Genomic DNA, 13,386 nt, shown 5'->3' with positions numbered 1-13,386 from the left:
CTATCATAAGCGGCCTGCAGATCTTCCCTGTTTACTTCTGCTGTGAAAATCTGGGGTAAGAGAGGGTAAGGTAGTAGAGTTATATATAAACCTTTTAGAATTAGAAGTGGAATTTGGTTTCTAGTTCTTGTATTTGTAAGATTTTATTTTTATTTTTGATCTACTTACCCCAAATGCCCAATACAAGTATATTTCCCTTTTCAGAAAATATGGGCTCCTGTGTGCAAATGGTATTTTTATACATGAATCTTATTTTAAATGCACCAGAAAACCTGCCATGAATTTCTGGCTAAGTGAGACATTATTTTGTAATTGAGACACTCCTCCTTATATGGTCAGGTTTTCTTAAAGTGGGGCACATCTCTGTCAGCCCTGTGATGTGGCTGCTGTGAGTGCTCATCCTGTCAGGCTAAGAAATGTGTCCTATCAGCAACAGACATATTCAGAAAACTCAACCACATGTGACCCTACTAAGGATGCTGGCTCTTCAGGTAGCAGAGGCACACAACCAGCAAGACTAGCTGGAAGAGACAGAAACTTGTTCCTGCTTCTATGAGAAATAAAAGTGTTCCCTAAGCAATTACAATGAGCTGGCTCAGGCCCCCGACACAGATACAGATGGGAAACTACACTAACGCCAGCCACAGCAAAGCCCAAGCGCTCGCCACGCTCAGATTGAATGATCTCATCCAGCCCTCTGCACTATTCCACCTGGCAGGCGCTCCTAACGCTTCCCGTGAAACTCTTGAGACACCAGAGGGAAAATAACTTGTTCCAGGTCAGAGCTGAGATTCTGGATGATCATCTCTGGCATCCTCCAGAGACAAAAGAGGTAGGAACAAGGGCTGGAAGAGATTAGTCCTTCAAAAGCTTTGCCCTGCTCTCAGAAGACCAAGGTCCTTCTGGGTGCCCATAATCAGTAAATGTTTATCATGTGCCCTCCCACCCTTGTTAAGAGAGAAAAGATCATTTGGTCTGGAGTAAACCAAGGACAAGTTCACAGCATTTCTAGTAGCCCTAGACTTTGTCGACCTTTGTCAGTGCCACAGAGCATCTCAGAATCAAAAGGACTCACTATCAACTTCAGAGAAGGGAGTGTGGGTAGCCCATCGGTGGCCAACCTGCAGCCATGTCTGCTGCCACTTTATTTTTCTGAGAGGGAGTCTTGCTTTGTCGCCCACGCTGGAGTGCAGTAGCGCAATCTTGGCTCACTGCAACCTCTGCCTCCCGGTTTCAAGCGATTCTCCTGCCTCAGCCTCCTGAGTAGCTAGGATTACAGGCATGTGCCACCACGCCAGGATAATTTTTAGTAGAGATGGGGTTTTGCATATTGGCCAAGCTGGTCTCAAACTCCTGACCTCAAGTGAGCCACCGCACCCGGCCTCCTGCTGCCACTTTCTTACTCAAGGAGCCCGAAGATATGGCCCTCCCTACCCTGGGGGATGAATCACAGTGAGTGGTGGCCATTAAGGAATGGGTATGGTCAAGAATTTCTGGTAGCAAAGTCTGCAGGAGAAAGGGCTTCTGAAAACATTTTGCACTCCCCCCCAACCTTTTTTTTTTTTTTTTTTTTTCCATATTTTGAGACGATGTCTTGCTCTGCCACCCAGGATGGAGTGCAGTGGCACAATCATGGCTCACTGCAGTCTCTACCTCCCGGGCTCAGGTGATTCTCCCACCTCAGCCTCCCGAGTAGCTGAGACTATAGGGTGTGTGCTACCACATCCACAGCTTTTTTAAAAAATGTTTTTGTAGAGATTGGGTGTCACTATGTTGCCCGGGCTGTTCTTGAACTCCTGGGCTCAAGCGGTTCTCCCATCTCAGCCTCCAAAAGTGCTAGGATTATAAGTATGAAAGTTTCACCCTCTCAAAAAGAGACAAGAGGGAGGAACAGGTAATTTTTCTTGCTCAGCCTCTGTGAGGACTAGACGGTGGGATCTGTGGCAGCCACAGTATCACCATGAGGGGACAGCCCTGAAGACAAAGCCAGACTGCTGAAGACAGAAGAGTGGCAAGATGGAGAGACCTGGGCCTACCATGACACTGTCAAGCACTAAATCACCGAAACCCAGGACCAGGCCACCTCTAGCCTTGTTACAAGAAACTGGGGTGCTGCTGTAGAAGGGTTAAGTATGCATGCTCTGGAACCTAAATAACTACCTGGTAAGTGGCTCCACTTTCTAGCTCTGCCTTCTTGGCCAAACTCCTAACCTTTGTTCCTCAATCTACAGACGTGGGACTAATAATAGCACTCACCTCATAGAAACGTCATAAGGGTTAAATGAATTAATTCAGGCTTAAAATGGTGGCTGGGTCAAAAGTGCTAAGTAAATGTGACCCAAGATGACCACGTGTCAGACATATGCTAGATAATCTAAAAAGACCATCTCATGAAAAGCAAACACATAGCAGGCCTCGTCACCATCCCAGTTTACAAGAGGAAAGAGAAGACATGGAGCTTAGATCTGAACAATGTCCATTTGCTTCCTACCTCAACCCCACAACCTGGCAAGCAGTGCGCAAACTCCACTATGATTAATTTATAATATTGCATCCAAAGAGGCAAGACCCTCAGGCTGTATTAGGGACTTAGAGAAAGATCCTTAAAGACACTTTCGTTCAGTGGTTTTTGAAGTGTGGTCCTCTGGAACAGCAGCATCAGCAACACTCAGGGACTTGTCACAAATGCAGTTTTGTTTTTTGGGTTATTTTTGAGACAGAGTCTCGTTCTGTCATCCAGGCTGGAGCGCAGTGGCACAGTCTTGGCTCACTGCAACCTCCGACTCCCATGTTCAAGTGATTCTCGTGCCTCAGCTTCCCAAGTAGCTAGGATTACAGGCATGAACCACCACACCTGGCAAGTGTTTGTATTTTTACTAGAGACGAGGTTTCAACATGTTGGCCAGACTGGTCTTGAACTTCTGGCCTCAAGTGATCCACCTGTCTTGGCTTCCCAAAGTGCTGGGATTACAGGCGTGAGCCACTGCGCTTGGCAGAAATGCACACTTTTGAGCCCCAACTAAATCTGTGTTGTGAGAAGTCCTCCAGGCTATTCTGATGCACAATGCAGTTTGAGGACCACTGGTCTAATTCAACTCCCCAACTTTTCAGATGCGGAAAAAAGAAACCCAGAGAGACACAATGACTGGCTGAGCTAGGATTACTGGATTACTGGTTTCCTGAGAGCCATTCAGTGTTCTGTCTCCTACAGAGCAATCAGATCTTGTGATATTGGTAGGCAGAATCCCAAGAACCTGTGATCTTATATACAAAATCAACTTTGTGGATGAGATTAAGTCAAGGACCTTGAGATGGGAAGAATATGCTAGGTTATCCAGGTGGGCCCAATCTAATCACACAGGTCCATAAAAGCAAATGACTCCCCTAGAGGGAGTTAGAGTTGTCAGCTTCAGGGAGACCTGATGATTTGGCAGCAAGGTAATAGGTGCAATGCTGCTGGCCTCGAAGATGGGAGAAGGGACAGGGCGGCAGCTATAGAATTTTTAAAAGGCAAGGAAGCACGTTCTCCCCTAAGCCTCTGGAAAAGATCACAGCCCAGCCCACACCTTAATTCCAGCCCAGTAAGACACCTGTGTTGGACTTTGAAACTACAGAACTGTAAGCAGAACTGTATTAACAAGTTTGTGGTAATGTGACAATGATAGAAAACTAATACACGGGGATTTCCCAAGACTCTCAAGTGATTGTTCATTTTCCTCTTAGGTTCTTTTTTTTTTTTTTGGATAGAGTTTCTCTCTTGTCGCTCTGGAGTGCAATGGCATGATCTAGGCTCACCGTAACCTCCACCTCCCGGGTTCAAGCGATTCCCCTGCCTCAGCCTCCCAAGTAGATGGGATTACAGGCACCCGCCACCACGCCCGGCTAATCTTTGTATTTTAAGTAGAGATGGGGTTTCACCATGTTGGCCAGGCTAGTCTTGAACTCCTGACCTCACGTGATCTGCCCACCTCAGCCTCTCAAAGTGCTGGGATTACAGGCATCAGCCACTGCGCCTGGCCTTAGGTTCTTTAATGCAACAGAGTTCTCCCTCAATTTGCCTAGTGAAATTTCACTAGGCAAATTTTGACATCAGGAGATCAATAAAGAAGGAACTCTGGGTCTGTCTTCGACATCTGTTTTTCTTGTAGAAGAAACAGAGGCTAAAGCCAAATGACCTGCTAAGGATCACATAGCTAGTAAGAGAACTTAGAACTTTACCCCTTTTTCTTCTGAACCCCAGGTTCAACTTTCTTCATACCACACCATGACACCTGTTAGCCCCCTTCATTCACTCAACTATCCAACATTTGAAAAGTACTTTCTAGGTGCCAGGTGCCAAAGATAGAATATAAATACTTATCTATAGTATCTTCCATGTGTAAGGTTTTCCCTTCTACCCAAAAATCAATACCCAGGCTAGTACAATTTCTAATTAAATTTTTATTCTATACTTTTTACCTGAAATAGCTATTTGCGTCATCATCCTCCTATGCTACAAATAATATACTAAAGTCACTGCACAGCTAAATGTCCTTTGTTTTTGACCACAATATTACTACATTCACTCCAAGCAGAGGTAAGTCCATACAATACTGCTCCCCAGGAAGAATGAGACACATTGGAGGCTCCAAGCATGATTTCTAAATTAAGACACATTTTAAAAATAAGGAATGGCCCAAACTTCAAAATCTTTTAATAGTAAATTTTTTATTATGGAAGGGAATAAAAACTCTTTTTAAAGAAGTCTAATAAGAACCTCACCTCACATTTTTTGATACTCTAAACTTGGGAAATAAATTATAAAGGTATTATTAGTTTTGGGGCATGTTTAACAAAGTGGCCCAGATACAGAGCTTGAACCTTTCACCAGCCTTTGTCACTGTCTCAGAGGCAGGGCTTGCTGACTTGAGGTGGCAAACTGCAAGGACTGAATCAACTAGAGTTGTTTAATCCTCATCTGAGGGAAGCTTCAAGGGAGACTTCTGCAAGCCTGATGCCTGCTCATTCACAGCAAGGTTCTTTCTTATGAGATATAACAGCAACCTGAATAATCACCCTGTTTAACTAGCATCTCAGAGCAGCTTCTGGGTCATAGTAGTATTGTGACCAAAGCAACTGGGTCATAGTAGTATTACAGCACCCTGATGACAACTGGTTTTGTTCAAGCCTTGCAGATTACTCTTCCACTACTGTGCCTAAGACGGCTCTTATCCAGCATGGCACACACTTCTGCTCATGCTCACAATATTCACTTACTCATGTTTGTCCACCTCCCCTAAACTGTGAGACTTGTTCTTGCACCCCCAAGGACTGGCACACCATAGGCACTGTAAATGTGGGCTGATGGAATGAATGCAACATCTGACAAACTTGAGAGCCTGAAGACAACTAATGAGGATACTCTTCAGTGAGTTACAAAACTGATGCTGGTGGAGCTTGGAGAATGTGGAACAAGGTATGTGTTCATTTTTGGCCACCAGCAAGAAGTTTTTTGTCCTTTTAATTATGCCTCCTACGTCTAAGATGGAAGCCTCTGTCATCCCAGCTATCAATGCCAACTACGTGGCAGCTAGATGGGCTACATACAAGGAGCTACCCTTCAAGGCCCTGTGAGCATTTCTTTGATAAACCTCTGCATCCTATCAAGCTTCTTAAAGACTACTTCGAAGTGTCAGCCAAAGCAATACATACATAGCCCTAGGTGTTTTGGTCCTTACTTCCTTAGAGCTAGACAATCTCCTTACGCTTCTTCATGAAAAGCTCATGAGACCGGCTGGAGCACCTTTAACTTGCCATTAACACAAAGACTCAGGGAATGGGCTCTGGCACCAGCCTCTGGGACCTGCACCACAGCCCAGTACCAACCAAGGCTTCCCAGTCAACCTCAGAGGGACAGAGAGTTGTCCAGTTCTTCTCAGGTCCATTTACTCAACGCTACTCAAGGTATGGTACATGGATTTAGAAGCTGCACTTATGTCCCACAGCTGCTCCAGCGAAAGTGCCAGTTTCAGAAACTGAATCCATTAAATACATAATCAATTATTATGTCAGTATGAAACATCAGCCAGCCATTCACTGGCTAAAGGCTAATCGTGTGTACTCAAGACAAAAGTTCCAGGCTTGACTAGCTTTTTAGAATAAATGTGGTTGGCCTAATGTGCATACTGTCCAGGCATGATACAGCACAGGGCTACTGGAGAAAAAAAACTGAGGCTGTCAGCACATGTGTGAAAGCCAAAAGTCACCAGGTCAATTTTATCATCTGTAAAATGGGGATAACAGTATTTGCTTTGCCTTCTGCATAAAGCTGCTGTGTAAAATAACCATAAAAGTATTTTATAAACTAGAAAGTTATGTAATTATTAGAACTTTTAAATAAAAATTACATAAAACATACATTCATCTCTGTCATACTTTGGCAATTACTGATATCAAAATCAGATATAATACAAAGTACAGTCTATTAAATTAAGACAAACAGTTAAAAGTTAATTTTTTGTTAAGTAATTTTTCTCCTACAATCTGCCTTAAACAAGCAGACCCTGCATGGGTCTGGACACCTGCTGCTGGTCGTTGTTTTTGATAAGTCTAGCTGCTGTATGTTTCAGTAATGTTTCATCTCCGACGGTGTGGAAGGTCAGTTCTTGGCCAAGTCTCTGGACACTTCACTTCTTAGCTACTATTTACTATTACTTTCATTATATCTCCCCTCTCAATTCTCCTATCCGGGACCAATACAAATTAACAACTATTTTTAAAGCTTTCTAAAGCATTTTGCATTGGAAGAAAAGATGTTAAATAAATGGGGACTAATAATGACACACAACTGCATACAAATTAAACTCTAGCAGGATTTCAAAAGCATTGAAAACTGCCCCAAAATGGCATATTGAGCACAACTAGAATGAGAAAAACCGCCTCACAGGCTTGCCTGTTGTACTCTACAGACACTGCCCTCTGTTATGTGGAGAGCAGACCTGGGCACCAATGACTCCTTTGCTGCCTGCATCAGAGTCACCTGCCAGGTGCTCCCAGCCATACTTCTCCAAACCTGTCCCCACTCACATTAATCTAGAATAATCTGCTGTGGCTGATTCTGGACCCTCTGCTGCCATGTGGATCTTAGGTCCAACAGATGGTACTATTCCTTACAACACACTTAGGGCCCAATAGTTCATCTTCTCTGCCTCCTGGGACCCAGTCATCTGCTTCCCACCAATACAAGCCGACGAAAACACACACACAATTCTTTCTTTAATCTGATCATCTTTCAGGCATAATTTGAAATCAAATAATATATTTACATCACCATTCTCCTCCCATAAAAGCCCCAATCAAAACGTGGCTCTGCTACAGATCCTGACAAGTATTTGTTTCTTTGGGAAAGTCTTTCAAGTCACATTATAAACCTGTAATAAGTGTCTCTGTGGCTGAGTGGGGGTTGGGTGGTAGCTGGCCCCAGAAGTGGTACAAAATGCACAGAAAGCCTGACCAAGGTCCAAATCTCTTGAGTGTGGCCATTTTGGCAGCATCTACCAGCTACATCCTTGTATTCTGTTTTGATCCACAAAGAAAGCCCATTCCCTTATTTCCCTTCTGATGTCTTTGTGCCCATAAGGTGGGACCAGCCTGTCTGCAGTCTATAGTAAAGTTATGATGTTTTCCATCAGGTTAGAAGGGTTGGGATTAAAGGACTTTTTTCCTTCATTAAGAATGTCCTTCTTTGTCTTTCTGTACTTCATCTACCAAACAGAGGATGTCAGAAGTTAGCCACAATCTTGAGCAGATAAAGAGCATATTCAGAATACATACAGCTTTATATAATAGACTTATTCATTTTAACACTGAGCAAACAAATAATGAAAAGTTAGTAGGTCTAAGAGCTGGGGAAGGAGGTCTTTTCTCCAGAAGATTCTGTCACATACCTCTTTTTATGCCATTGTTGCTTTAAAAAATCCAGATTCTCAGGCTAGGCGTGGTGGCTCACGCCTGTAATCCCAGCACTTTGTGAGGCTGAGGCGGAAGGATCACCTGAGGTCGCAAGTTTGAGACCAGGCTGGCCAACACGGTGAAACCCTGTCTCTACTAAAAATACAAAAATTAGAAAATACAAAAATTAGCTGGGCGTGGTGGTGCACGCCTGTAATCCCAGCTACTCGGGAGGCTGAGGCAGGAGAATCGCTTGAACCTGGGAGGCGGAGGTTGCAGTGAGCGAGATCATGCCATTGCACTCCAGCCTGGGCAACAAGAGTGAAACTCCGTCTCAAAAAAAAAAAAAAAAAAAAAAAAAAAAAAAAAAAATCCAGATTCTCACCAGTGAGCTGTGTTATGAGGAAGGGACCTCTGCAGTAATGTGAAAGTAACTCTTGGCTAACGAAGGTAAAAACACCAGACCCATGCTTCTTCAGAATCATAAAGTATAAGTTATTCTACTGAATGTGAAGAAGGCAGTTTGACTTCCTAACGAGCTGTTCTCTGGGACTTTTAATTTGCCTTATTAATGTGTCAATCCTGATTCCACAGCCTAAAACTGCAATGTCCAGAAAGTGGAAACATGGGTTGGATGAAAATTAATAAGAACTTGATCAGGCTGGTCCTTCCCCTTGACGTGCAGGTTTCTCTAAAGGTTGTAAGACACTGTGTGATCAAGGTGCCTTTTATTCTCAGTGCTCTTTTCTTTAAGTTCCCTTATGAGTTGATGGTATCGACTTCAGAAGTATAATGATCTTTTCTTTTTATTCATTCTACAAATTTTTATTGCATGCCTGTGTGCAGGGGCTGAAATGGGGAGCCAAAGTTCACCTAGTGTCTACCCTCCAGGAGCTCACAGAATGATCTGGGGGTAAAGCAAAATTTAAATAGTGATGTAAACAGTACTTCAGAGCATAGAGGTAATGTCACCAACCTAGTTAAGGAGGTCAGGAAAGCATTCTTGAGGGAGTGTAGCTTGACCTGAGTCATAAAGAGGGAGTAAGAGCTACCTGGGGGGAAGGGGAACAATCTGCTTTGTGGAGGGACAAGCAGGCAGGGTGCAGGGAACTGACACGGTGGAGCACAACTCTGAAGGGGTGGGAAGCTGACATGCAGGAACCAAGGGCCAACAATGGCTGTTGCTGGGTTAGGGATGCTTTGGAAGAGTTTGGGTACTGGTGGTGGAAATGTATACAAGAGGTGGCATAGACTTTGAAGGTAAAACTGACAGGACTTGATGCTGACAGATGGCCAGGGGGGTCTGTGAGATGTGTTGCAGTGAGCCCGCGTGTGTGGCAGTGTAAATCGGCACAGTGAACAGGGAGCCCTCTGGCTGCCAGCACAGCAGGATTCTGATGAGGTGAGCACACACGTGGCACCTGCTCTAAATGCTACTTTCTCCTAGAAAGATTCCATTTACAGAAGAGAATGTTTTGGACTGAGAGCAAAATCTCAACTGGTCAGGAATGGGTTTAATTCCAAATGGTATTTTATGGTTAACTACGAGAAACCTTTTATAGAACACAGGCTATCTTCCTGCTTTAGTAAATAGCTCAGGATTTTAAGTAAACTGATTGTTTTCCATTGCCTTAGAGTTATGATTCTGTATTAAGAGTATTCTTGTAAGACACGAGGAAGAGACTAGGCTTTATCAAAATGATCCCAGGACATAGCCTAAAACTTGCTTTTTAAAATAAATCCCTGCTAGCAAGCTTTTTCTCCGTATCATTTTACTTCTCCTAAAGTAGAGGACAACAACAACAACAACAACAAATTCAGTCAAAGAAACTGTTCAGTCAGTTTAACTGACAGTTCCTCTATGTGCCTTCCTTATATTCAGATATTCCTTATCAGAAATCTTTTTTGATTTTTACCTCAAATTTAGGCAGTCTAAAAACAAAGACATGAAATAAGGAAAAGAGAGAAAGCTGGGGCGGAGAGGAAGCTCTCGGAGTTTTTCACTGGAGCGGAGCTGTCCACTGAAGCTGCTGATCTGGAATAGCAGCAGGGCTAAAAGAAACATACTTGGCCCTGTCTCTCACTGGTACAGGAGCCTAGGCAAGTTAATTTAAGTCTCGATTTTCTCAACAGTACACTGGGGATAATACCCAGTTGGGAAAAAAGGGCACGGTAGGGGTATCTTCTGCTATTTAAAGACATTGATCAGGGCAAAAGAACCTGAATAGGGCCAGGTAAGGTGGCCCATGTCTGTTATCCCAGCACTTTGGGAGGTTGGGGTGGGAGGACTGCCTGAGGCCAGGAGTTCAAGATTAGCCTGGGCAACAAAGAGAGGCCCCGTCTCTATAAAAAATAAAATTAAATTTGCTGGGTGTGTTGGCGCTCGCCTGTAGTCCCAGCTATTCAGGAGGCTGAGGCAAGAGGACTGCTCAAGCCCATGAGGTCAAGGCTTCAGCCAACTATGATCACACCACTGCATTCCAGCCTGGATGACAGGGCAAGACCTTGACTAACACACCCACACACACACCCTGCACATACTTCCCAGGAAGTGCCAGCACTGATCCCTAGTCATTTTCTGTTACTCTCTAGTCCCATGTGGAATGGATGGTCCCTTGAAACTACAAAGGCCCTCTGTGCTTGTCTGCAAGGCTATGGGCAGCAGCACAGACACCCAGGAGGAGTTAAAGCTAACAATCTACTATTGCTATTAAACCAAATCCAGCTATGCTGTCACACAAGGTGTTCCTTTTGTCTACTTAGAGCGTATTTTACAGGTCAGGCACAGTATTTAACCACTTATTCCCCACCCTCAGCTATCTGCTTTAGTATGTACACTTTATTAATGATAATGTTTAAGTAACATGTGAAAATATGGCAGGTGATACTAATTATTTCTACCAAGGTGCCCACAAAAAAGAAAGTTCGTAATTATCATACATGGTATGAACTTCAACTGCAAACATGGTAGGCAGATATCAGCCACTTGCTGTGGGTTTTTAATGTTCTATAACACCGTAAACTCCAATTATCCTGGGTTTACAGCCTTCAGGTTCTGCATTAATAAATTTATGGAGGCAAAACAAAGGAGGAACAAAAAACAATTTCCCAAATAAAATACATCCATTTGCCTCAATTTAAGTTAAATCCAATCTTTGTCCCCCTTCTGGAAAATTAAAGCATTACTCAAGAAGGCCTGGCTTAGTAATTTTTCTCTTGCACAAAATGTATACGTAGTTTGTTATAATGTTAATACGAAGTCTCATAACTCAGAAGGCCAACACAGGGTCACTAATGATGTTTCTTTGTGCTAACCAAACTTGCCTTTTTTTCTGAAACACAGTTTGCATTTTATTATTATTTTTGAGACAGTCTCACTCTGTTGCCCAGGCTGGAGTGCAGTGATGAGATCTTGGCTCAACGAAACCTCTACCTCCCGGGGTTCAAGTGATGATCCTGCCTTAGCCTCTAAAGTAGCTGGATTACAGGTGCCCACCACCACATCCAGCTAACTTTTGTATTTTTAGTAGAGATGGGGTTTTGCCATGTTGGCCAAGCTGGTCTCGAACTCCTGACCTCAGGTGATCCACCCTCCTCGGCCTCCCAAAGTGCTGGGATTACAGGCATGAGCCACTGCACCCAGCCTACATTTTATCTTATCTACAGTTATATAGATAATATATAATCCTAATCAGAGGGTTTCTTTTATAGCCCCAAAAGAAAATTGCAACTGTGCTGAAAACCTTATATATTTTGTCTAACGGAGTTTTTCCATATTAAAAGGAGCTTGTGCCCTTTAAGAAATTAGAAAGGAAGGGCACAGAGTGCTAGAGTCCAGGACAAGGTATAAGCCATTGATTAGCACTTTTCCTCTGAATAAAAGCAGAGAACCTGAGAAAAGGCTGAACCCAGCAGGAGTAGGAGACCTGCGGCAGCCCTGTGATGAAGAAAGAGAAGAGTTTTTTCTCAAGTACAGGGAGAGAAATACTTATAGACATAGTTTAAAACACTGAAACTGAAGTTGCACAAGATCTTGCACTAGCTTATTTTTATTTTACCCTTTGCTCAAACAGTGGATTAGCTTATAAACAGAAATGATTACATTTTGTGCTTTCTGAATCTAAGAAGGCATCTTTTTAAAGAAATTACACTCCAGGGAAGTGACTCTTGGTGTAAGCTGCTTCTCTCCATGGCTCATCCTACCCAGGAGTTGGGTCTGTGCTTCCAGAAAGCCAATTACTGGAAGCTGCTTATTCACAAGGCACCCATACTGAAATGTTTACAGTTTCAGCGCGGAAACGACAAACCTGCTGCCACAATAGGACTCCCTTAACAAGATTTCAAATCTGTGAAGATCATACTGAAGCGGAAATCTCCAAAGCTGTTCCAAACACTTGGCTCTGGAGGTCTTTCTCATTTTTACTCCTCTCTTCCTACTTGCATTCATATTACCTTCCTCTTTCACACCCGGAGCCACTGCCATCTCACCAACGCTCTCGCCTGTCCATCTTCTCAAACAGGTTGAGGTATTGTCAGGCAAAGCCACCCTATTCCTGGAAGTGGCAAGTTTTTCAAAGGCAGGGGCAGCCTGACAGGACAGACACTGGAGGCACTTAGTTCCAGCTACTCAGGAAATAGAGTCCCAGCAGAAAGGAACTTTCAAAAACGAGGATATCTTGATATACTGAAGCTAATGCCAATGAAACTACCATAGGATCACTGGTCCTCAAATCCTAAGCCAGCCCCCGCCACCTCTCAGCCAAGCTTCGGTGGGGTCATTTAATTTGGCAATAACATGAGACATGGCCTCACATCTCATTTCAGGTCACTCCCACAGGTCATGCTCAACCAGGGGCCTTTTCTTCCTGGAAACCTACTGGAAGGAAAAACTACGTCCACACTAGAATGGAAACTTTGGCACCCAAATCTGTGACTAGCTTATGAACCTTCAGTTTTCAGAACTGATTTTTGCATTTCTCAAAGTGTAACTCTGCCACCTGCAACAGCATGGTCCCAAGCCTGAGCTAAAAAAAAAGACTGAGGACACTGTCCCAGAAGAGACTGAATGGGAAGCATCCCAGGTTGTTTCTTATCCTCAAGAAAGTTTTAAAACTATTGGTTCAATTCATCTTCATAGATGTGGAAATTTTCTTCTACATTTCTGTTTCAGAAGATTCCTACCAGATTAGGAAGATACTCGGCAAGAGTACAATCCTCATTTCAACAGAAAAGGAAAAAGGAAAAAAAAAAAAAAAAAAAGGAAACTCCAAGAGTCTCCATGAAGAAAATAGAGATCTGGAAGTAATACAACCAAGTTTAGAAATCCTGCATAATTCCTCAATACATCTTCTTCTCCACCTACTTTTTTTGAGATAGGGTCTCGCTCTGTCACTCATTCATCAAGCCAAAGAGTCTGAGGTTGCAGTGAGCTTTGATTGTGCCACTGTACTCATAGTG

The 13,386-nt window shown here is 43.4% G+C and overlaps 1 protein-coding gene across 4 annotated transcripts in view; it reads right to left on the bottom strand.

Annotated features, from left to right (window-relative positions):
- TCF20 (transcription factor 20) overlaps window positions 1–13,386 on the bottom strand; it is a 184,345-nt gene that overhangs the window by 20,029 nt on the left and 150,930 nt on the right. The gene's annotated exons all lie outside the window — the stretch shown is intronic.

Source organism: Nomascus leucogenys, chromosome 7b (genome assembly GCF_006542625.1).
Source record: "Nomascus leucogenys isolate Asia chromosome 7b, Asia_NLE_v1, whole genome shotgun sequence".
Lineage (NCBI taxonomy): Eukaryota > Metazoa > Chordata > Mammalia > Primates > Hylobatidae > Nomascus > Nomascus leucogenys.
Note: the sequence above shows the minus strand (reverse complement) of the source record. Positions and strands in the feature narration are given on the sequence as shown.